The sequence below is a fragment of the Anser cygnoides genome, chromosome 4, assembly GCF_040182565.1.
Source record: "Anser cygnoides isolate HZ-2024a breed goose chromosome 4, Taihu_goose_T2T_genome, whole genome shotgun sequence".
Classification (NCBI taxonomy): domain Eukaryota; kingdom Metazoa; phylum Chordata; class Aves; order Anseriformes; family Anatidae; genus Anser; species Anser cygnoides.
In genome coordinates, this window is record NC_089876.1 from 31904055 (window position 1) to 31913388 (window position 9334).

Sequence of the window (9334 nt, forward strand, 5' to 3'; positions counted from 1 at the left end):
TATCACTTACTGTTGCACTTCACAATTTTAAGGTCAGTTAAAAACAGGTTTTGATACTCAGGTTTTGGGCAGACTGTGGGTACGTCTGAAGTCGCTTGTCTGAGGTCTTTCCTCAGTGCTCTCACTTCCATTATACCTTTCTGTCAAATTGCTTTTATTTCATAGCTCTGAGCAACCTGGGTCTCGCTCTGCTTTTTTCCATTAACTTCTGCCACTAGAGGCAGGAGGGGTGATGATTCTTCCCAGCGGAGGACAGAGTTGAAGACTGGTTGGCCTGGGCTGCACAGATGGAAGCAGCTCTTCTCAGCTCCCACATCAGAACAGAGATGTGGGTGAGCACCTCAGAGGGACAGACGGGCAGGAGCAGCAGCAGAGTGTAAGCCAAGATTCCCAGGTATATGCTATTTCTATCCAGTTAGTGGGAGTGATTAATTTTCACCATGTCCTCACAGCTGCCCCATTGGGCCTCAGGAAGGGGGAGGCTAGCTACTCTGTTCCCTGAGATAACAGCCTGGTTCTTTACATTGTGCGCAAAATCACACTAGACAGAGAGTTACAGTTTCAGAGTAAATTAGCCTGCACAGTAGCAACAAGGTGGCTAATTATTTTCTTCCAAGTCTGTTATTCCTTGTTTGCCCTACTAATGTTGCCTGACAATCTATTTTGGGGATAGCGAGACATCAGCAAGATTTCCCTCAGTGTTCAAGTGCGTCCTTTTGCAGAACTCCTCAGTGTTAGATCGTTGTGACTTCTGACACACGGAGATTTCCGGCTGGTTGGTGGGAGCTGACACAAAGCTACTGAAATAAGGTGAGCTCCTGATCCACACAAGTCAAGGGTAAACTGTGGCCAAGTTCCCTTAGCCAGTATTTCATTGATGCACAGCAGATGAGAAGTGGCAAATGTAATTTTTTAAAGCTTATCTGATGTTCTTTGCAGAGCCAAAAGCCATTACCCTTACCAAGGCTGCCCGCCAGCTACATCACAAGCCAGAATGAGTATTCCAATTAAATTATTTGGCTGATAGCAGCAGGCATGACTGCTTAATTATCTAATAAGTCACTAGGGAAGTCAAGTCCATCCCTGGGAAGATGGCTGGACACACCATTTTGCTAAAGAGAAAATGCTCAGGAAAAGGAAAGCTTAAATACACCCTGGTGTGTCTCAAAAAGGCCCCCAGCAACGTTGTACGGCTACACAGCTTTAGTGTCTGGCTGCCAAGGGCTTACATTACTGGTGTTTGCTGTCACATTTCCTTTTGGTTAGGGAAGCCGACAGAAATGTGCCGGACCTTATCATGAGCTATGTCCTCTGTGGCACGTTGCCCTGCCGGGAACCAAGCGAGAGGGGACGGTGCCCTTGTCCTCTGGGTCAGCGCATTGCACTTTATGCAGGGGATGTCGGAGGCAGGCGTCTGCGCTGGGGGACACTTCCCCCAGCCCCTTTGCATCCAACTTCATGCTCGTGCTGTGCCTAGGAGGTGCCACAGCCAGGCAGGCAGGGAGGTGGGAGCATCCCCCATGCTGAATTTAACACTCAAGTGGTGACAGAAGACATAGACTGAGCTGAGCTGAGCTCAGCCCTGACCTTCTGCCCCAGAGCCAGTGGCTCCAGCTTCCCCCGGCGAGTGGGACGCTGGGGCTTGGCCAACCCTCACCTGGCAGGGGCCTGGTTCCCCTCACATTTCCTGGGGGACTGACTGCCCCTCTCGGAGGCCGCAGCTTCATTTGCAGTGTGAGGATGCTCCAGCTCTCCTGTGAGGAGTTGGACAGCTCCAAGGTACCTTCTCCTCTGTGGTGGGTGAAATCTGTTTTGCAACAAGCTCTCTACAAATAGACGATTAGATTGGGTTAGGTTTATTGTTTGAGCTTGCGCGCTGTTTAGTAGTAGCCATTATCGTGCAGAACCGCATAAACAAGGTATTTATCCATGCAGCTGTTACAGAAGGCAGCTAGGGGAAGCCCCTACCTCTGCTCGTGCTTGCAGGGCCTGCTGTCCGAGAGCCGGAGCCACCTTCCAGCTTAGCCAGCGCCCCCCCCCATGTGCCCTGGTGACACCGGGCCCTGCAGCAGAGCGGGGGGATCGCAGGTGGGCCCCACAGGACGGGCAGCCTGGTGCACATCGCTGCTTCCGACCGTCCTTAAAGCCACAGCTGGAGCCCCCCCAGCTCAGCAGCATAGACAGGCTCATTTTCACCGCCAAGACACAGCAGTGAAAAGCTCTGCTGTCTGCAGCTGCCTGTTATTTCAGCCATTTCAACTGTCTGTCAAAGAATAATTCATCAGCGTCGACATCCTGGCCCAGTAGTCTGTAATAGACTCCCACCACGACATCCCCTTTGTTTGTTCATCCCTTAATCCTTACCCAGAGGCTCTCAACTTTGCCTTCACCAACTTCAAGATCCACACAGTCCATCCCCTCCTTCATGTACAGCGCCACCCCACCACCTCGCCTACCCTGTCTGTCCATTCTGAAGAGCCTGTAACCATCTATTGCAACACACCAGCCACAGGACTCATCCCACCAGGTTTCACTTATACCAATGATGTCGTAGCTGTGGGACTGGGCCAAGACTTCTAGCTCATCCATTTTATTCCTCATACTGTGTGCGTTTGTGTAGAAGCACTTCAAATGCGCCTCCCTGCATGCAGCATCTTGTGGAGCTGACCGAAGGACCTCACTAGCACACAGTCCCTCTGATTCTAGTGCACCATCCCTTAGTTTATCATTCCTTTCCCTCTTCGACTCTAGTTTAAAGCCCTATCTATCTGCCCCACTAACTCCTGGGCAAAAATCCTTTCCCCCTCTGACAGAGGCACATCCCATCTGGTGCCAGCAGGCCCGGTGTTGCATAGACCTTCCCATGATCAACAAACCCAAAATTCTGCCAGTTGCACCAGTCTCAAAGCCACAGTGTTAATAAGACGAGTCTGCTTGTCGACATAGATCTCCCCTATTGGAAGGACAGAGTCAAACACAACCTGTGCCCCTGAACCTTTAACTAGTCTCCCTAAAGCCCTAAAGTCCGTTTTGATTGCTCTCCGACTTCTCCTTGCTACTTCGTCATTACCAGCCTGAAAAACCAGTAGCAGGTAGTAGTTGGTGGGCTGTACCAGGCAAGTGACTTTCCTGGCAATGTCTCTTACCGAGCCCCAGGGAGGCAGCAGACTTCCCTGTGCGTTGGGTCCGGACAGCCCTCTGTCACTTTCATAAAGGAGTTCCCCATGACGATAACCCTTCTTTCCTTCTTGACAGAAGATGTAGCGATGCGGGGGGTAGGTTGCCTTGCCTGAGGCACCCCTTCCAACCGGGATGGGCTTTCGTCTACATCGTTGTTTTGACTGTCGTGTTCTAGAGCCTCATAGCTGTTATATAAGGGTAGATGGGAAGGTGAGGTGGGCAGGGACAGGGCTCGCCTACCACCCCGAGCAGAAACCTGCTTCCATTCCCCCCCTTGGCCTACGTCCCATCCTACTGCCTGGTGGGATGGGGGCACTTTCGTCTTCTGTGTAGCAGGAGGCACTTGTATTGTGGCAGGCTCGTGAGTCTGTCTCAGGGAGGGCAGAGCATGCTTCCACCGGTCCATTTCCTTCTCTGACTCCCTGATGCTCCTTAGCCTACTCACCTCCTCCTGAAGCTCCGCTACCTGTTTGAGCAGCTCTTCAACCTGGGCACACTTCCCAAAGGCATACCCTCCGCTGCTGCTGTCAGACACCGACAGAAGACTCGGGCACACCCTGCAGCCCAAGACCTGGACGGCCACGTGTTTCCCTAAGACCTCTGTCTGGGTAGCCACATCGGTGACTGCAGCTGGAGAGGCTGCAAGAGATGCGGAGGCCATGTTTTTCTGCCTGGTGGATAGCATGGCCGGGCTCTTCACGAGCAGGTTACAACCACCGTTGGGAAAGACCGCTGGAGAAGAGCGGTGACGGCACTCTCCCTGCTCACCCTGCCTGCGCGCACTGCCACGCAAACTGCAGCGCCCTGCCCTGAGTGCTGTGCCACGCTCTGTTTGCATGTCCTGGTCGATCGTGCTCCACAGGGGCTGACTTTGTATGGCAGGGAGGGGTCGCTGCTCCCAAGGCTGCCTCGAGTGGCCTCGATCCCCCGCTCCACTGCAGAATGCGTCTGCTCCGGAGCCGATCACATCGGCGATGGGAAGCACTGGAAGCAAGCAGATTTGTATCGGCCCGAGGGCTGGTCACTCGTCGTTTTGCTAATGGGCAGGAGAAAAGAAGATCCACGTGCAGAAACCGATCCACAGACTCACTCACAGTTTAAGATTACACTTGCCCTAACTGTCAAAGCATTCGCCTGTAGCTGACATATCGCCCTGTCCTCCCCCCAGCTTCCATTTTAGTCACAAAGGACGGAAAACCACCCACCGCTGTGGGACCTGCAGGCAGAGAACTGGGAAGGCTCTGGCTCAGGATTTCTATTTAAGCAGAGCTCGCCGTGCTGCCTGGTCTAAGTAAGATAAGGGCCACTAGCACCATCCCATAGCAGCAGGGAGGGTTTAATGTGTGAAGGAGTAAGGGCAACAGAACTGATTAACAACTGGTACGGCCACGTTATGGACAGGGGGAAGCCACTGGGAGACTGAAATCTGCAGCCAAGGAGCCCGGCGGTCAAAGCAGAGATCTGGAAACAAACCGTCTGCAGAAGGAAATACTGTGGAGGTGCCGTTTGCGTCGCAGGGCTGGCCGGGCAGGCGGGTGCAAGGAAGAAGCCAGAAACCAGAAGTCTTTTAATATTCCCCCGATGCCACCCCAAAGAACATTTGATCTAAGGTTTTTTATGGAAATGCACTCGTATGCCATCAATAACCATACAAACGAGCTGCTGCTGCCTACGGGGAGAGAAAGACACCAGCCAATCGGTTAAATATTTTGCATAAATACTTATAAAAGTGTCAAAAAACTTATAACCGCTTCCAATTTATTGCTTTGGCACTTGGACTGTGACAGTACTGGAGGAGGAGGAGAGGGATTAGTGAGCAGGGGTTAGTGAGCACTGCTGCCACCCCGCGACAAGTGGCAGCCCGGGTACCCGCGGCTCTGCCCACCCACGTCCCGCTCCGGCGTCCCCAGGCCCCCGGCGCCCCCCGGGGGCCGCTCCCGGGCCGTGCTGCGGGGTCCGGGGCTGGCGCCGCGGCCGCGGGACCGGTGGGGCCGGGCGGCTGGAAGCCCCCTCCGCGGCGAGGGCCGAGCCGGGCTGCCAACGCCCCCCGGGGCCGCTCCTCTCCTCGCTCTCGGTGTGCTGCTCTCAGCACAAAAAGGGTTTCTGGCTGCTGCCGCCGTGCGGTGGGAGTGAGAAGCCGCCGGCTGCAGCGAGGAGAAGCAGCGCGGGGCCCATCGGGCTGCGAGAGGACAGAAAGAGCCGGGGCAGGTAGGGGTCGGTGCCTGCGGCACCCGAGCTGGAGGCTTTCTCCCAGCCGTGGCCGGCACTGAGAGCCCCTGGTGAGGCGAGTGGCAGCGCTGAGAAACTGCGACGATGGACAGACCAGGAGCCGACCTGGTGCTCAGGCACCAGCACCAAAAAGGTACAAATTTCACTTGCTTTCTACCCAAAAGGAGCCCCTCTGCAGGAGCTTCTCCACCAGAGCCTCTCCGCAGGGGTCTCCCGGCCATGCCGCATCTCTGGAGCCAGACACCCGGTGCCCTCAGTGAGCGTGGTGCGGGCAGCACCGTACAGGCGTACGTGGATGGGTGTGCGCACACGGGTATGGGAACACGTACAGGTAAGGGCTCAGGGGGGATACACGTGCTTCAAGAGCTGAATTCTGTATTAACTTGTAGGATAAGCACCTGCTCTACTCCTGTAACAGATGCTGGCCTTCCTAGTGGTAATTTGGCCCTAATTGATGGTATGTTGACACCTGGGTCTGCTAAGTGGCGTGCCTGCTAACTGGGGGTAACTGAGCCCATAGACATGGGGCCTCTCAGTCCTTGTGCACTGCAGACTCCTGCGACATCATCCCCCCCCCCCCCCCCCCCCCCCCAATCTCTGCTTTCATGCACCCTGGCAGATGTTGCTGTGACTGCTTTGGAGGGCAGGGAGCTCAGGTGGCATCGAGAGCTGTGTCTTCCCAGCTGCAATACGAGGCCACCACCTCACTGGGGGCTTCTCCAGCACAGCTGATGGCACACGGGAATGGCCAAAACCTAGGACGTCTCAGCCCTGAGCCCAGACAAGGAACATGGACCTGGCAGCACCAGGGGACATCTGTGCTAAAGGTAATGTCTGGTGAGTGCCCCGACGGTGCGGTGCGTGGGGGCAGCTGGCAGGGTCGAGCAAGCAGCAGCTCCCCAGGGAACCCCGAGCTGAGGAAGCTGGCACTGCCTAGGGATTAGGAGGAAATGTTTCTGCTTATGGTTTTGTGTTTATTTGTCACTGATCAATTTGCTTGGTTCGTCTTTGGTCTTTAGCCAGCTTGCTTGGTTTGTCTTTTTTTGACTTCAGACAATTTGGTTTGTTTACCTGTCTTTGTCGTTGAGGAACCTGGGTGGGCCACCAGGGGATTGGGTTGTATTACTGATGCTGCTAATTGATGCCCAAAGTTGATGGAACTTGCAGCTAATCACAGCTCTGGCTCGAGAAATGCTCTTTCTTGTTACAAGGTGCCTCAAAGCTCCAGCCCCACCCAGCTCCTGTTCCTGCTTGTTGCAAGCTCGCTGCAGTTCCAGCTCAATAAAAGCTCTTTCTGGTTCTAAGCTAAGGAGAGCTCCGGCTCCTTGGAGCAATCTGGTGTGTGGCCAAGGTCGTAAATCAATCACTGCCATAACTTCATATTAATATGAACTGTCATAATTGTCCAAATATGGTGTAAATATTGGACAATTAAGGTGGTAACTATTCCAGACAATGAGTACGTGTGGGAAGGGGGGAAAGTGCCTTTTTGCCCATCTCGAACACTTTATTCACCCTGATGCATGCCAGCGTCCCTGGGGTCAGGGACTAACACGACCGGACCCCCACCTCCAGCGAGGGTCTGCACGCCCAGGCTGCCCCCCTCCCACCGCCCAGCCCCAACACCCTCCTCCCTCCCTCTCCTGCCCAAAAGCCCACCTATCCAGGGCGCCCCACTGTGAGAAACATCTCAAATAATTTTCTTCAGACAGGATCTTCTGTGAAGCTATTTTATTCGTGATTGCAATGGCGGGCATCCTGTCAATCAGGAGTGCATTTTGGTAAACAAATCATAACCTTACATTCCCTACTACCTGACACCTGATCACCTCCCCTGTTTCCTCACTGGCTGAATACTACAGGCTCACAAGCTACTCGACACTCCTCTATACCACATATGTACAATTTTTCTTTTTTTCAACCCTTTAATTTCTCCTTTCTTATGTTTTGAGAACTTGTGATCTTTGTTTTACTGTCCTCACACTGCTCATCCTGTTTTTCTCAAGCTTCTACCTTATTTTGGAACAGTGAGGCCTTCTACCGTCCACTTATCTACTTACCATTTCTCCTTATTATGACTACACAACTACCTTGGAATACAGAAAATTAGTTCTGTACTGCAAAAATACAACTTTGTTTCTCACAATTCCCCCCTCTTCTTTTCTTACTCCTATTGTTGTTTTTGCACCTCTGCACATACCGCACTCTTGAGTTTTTCCAACATTAAGGTGCAGTATTCTTCTTTGGATGTCACGGGGGATGATAGATATACAATGCCATTGTTATTACAATACCAACAAATAATTGTTTGAGCCAATTCTATTCAGGTAATCACGAAATTAGTTTCTCCCAAATGTTTCTAAATCCCCAGGAATTGTCATCTTGAGCTACTCTATGTAGGATCTTGTGTTTTTTTTTTCCCCAAATATTTTTGAGATCAGTCAAATTCATCCTATTTGATCTGCATATATACAGCAACTAGTATTAATTACGGTGTACACTCCTCCTTATGAGATTATTAATAAATCTAATACTATTTGATTCTAGAGTACTATTTTTGCAAACTTTTCTAACTTATTTTCTAGATCTTCAATATATTTACAATATTTTTGTATTTTGAGATATTTACAATAGCTTTTTCTAATTCATTCACCCTTAACCAAGGTAAAAACCACCTTGCAAAACTGTGAAATGCTAGAGAATTTTACTAGAGGATAATTTGGAGTCCACTTAATTCTGCGTGTGGTCTCAAGGGGCTTTGGCTTTGTGGGTCTTCAATAATAGTTACATTTGGAATTATTTCCTCCAGGGTACAAGCTCCCTTCCATCCTAGGGGCAACACCTTCCTGGCTTTATTACCACATAGCCAGTACCACCCCTTGCCATTTGGGACAGGCCATCTGGTTACAGGATTCTGATGTTGTATCTGGTGCGCATTATGTATATTAGCATTCCCGTGGCTACCATATTCAGTACAGTACGGATTATTCCCTATTTCATGGATATTTCCACACCCAGGGTCGGTAATACTGCCCCCTGAGTTTTCTATCAATGTTGTTTAAAAAGCACCTTTGATAACACAGTATATTGTAGCCAGGACTATGTGTAGGGAGCTCACCTTCAAAATCTATTCCTTTCCGGGACTGGGTATGATCTGTCATTTTGAGAAATCTAGAGAATCCAGACACAGTTGCTGCTGGAAATAGTGATCAGGGACAAAGCCTTTTCAGTCTTTCTGGGCATCTGGGTGCAAATCCAACAATTATTTCGAGATAGAACTCAAGAGATGTTCTGGATTAATTGGAAATGCTGATTTTTCCCTCCATCCTATCGCTAATCCATTGAGAATAGGTATTACTAAGATAAACTTAAAATACATCATTTCTATGTATATATACATCGCTATAATAATTAAGAAATAATAATAAAGAAAAACAATAAAAATCACAAACTAATAAGGATTCTTCTGGTGGGGATTAAACACCCCCCTTTCTCCCACTTCCAGGGAGTGTTACCTGTAAACACTCCAATTCTGTGTAATTCAATCCCTTTTACTCATTAATTCATTAAGAATTCTTCTAAGGAGAAGTTAAAGGTTTACAGTAGATAGTTTTAACAGTTTTTTAACCTTAAAAGTCTTTGTTAATGCAGTCTCTCAGGTATCGAGGTTAACTGATGCTTTTACCCAGGAATGACTCCACCCTTTCTCAGCTGCTCTTACTGTCATCTCAGTAGTCAGGAGCACTTGTAACAGTCCGTCCCACTCAGGTTGCAGTTTCAATTCTCTCCATGTTCACATCAAATCCCAGTCTCCTGCTAGGAATGGATGGATCAGGGCTTCCAAGGGTGGGGTTGGAGCTAATGATCCACAGGTCATGAGAGATGACAAAGAGGACGACAGCCCGAGTATATAGTTCTTAAGAAA

At 50.6% G+C, this 9334-nt stretch overlaps 1 long non-coding RNA gene across 4 annotated transcripts; it reads left to right on the plus strand.

Annotated features, from left to right (window-relative positions):
- The first annotated feature begins 263 nt into the window (after positions 1-263).
- LOC136790802 (uncharacterized) lies at positions 264-7238 on the plus strand. Of its 4 annotated transcripts, none has more exons than XR_010831423.1 (4): positions 264-810; positions 3617-5542; positions 5616-5740; positions 6029-7238. It is a non-coding gene; the product is annotated as an uncharacterized lncRNA (long non-coding RNA). The 4 variants fall into 4 exon arrangements; XR_010831425.1 differs by lacking the exon at positions 264-810 and having other exon boundaries at positions 3488-5542; positions 6029-6236; positions 6621-7238; XR_010831424.1 differs by lacking the exon at positions 264-810 and adding an exon at positions 5799-5866 and having other exon boundaries at positions 3488-5542; positions 5616-5722.
- Positions 7239-9334: the final 2096 nt, after the last annotated feature.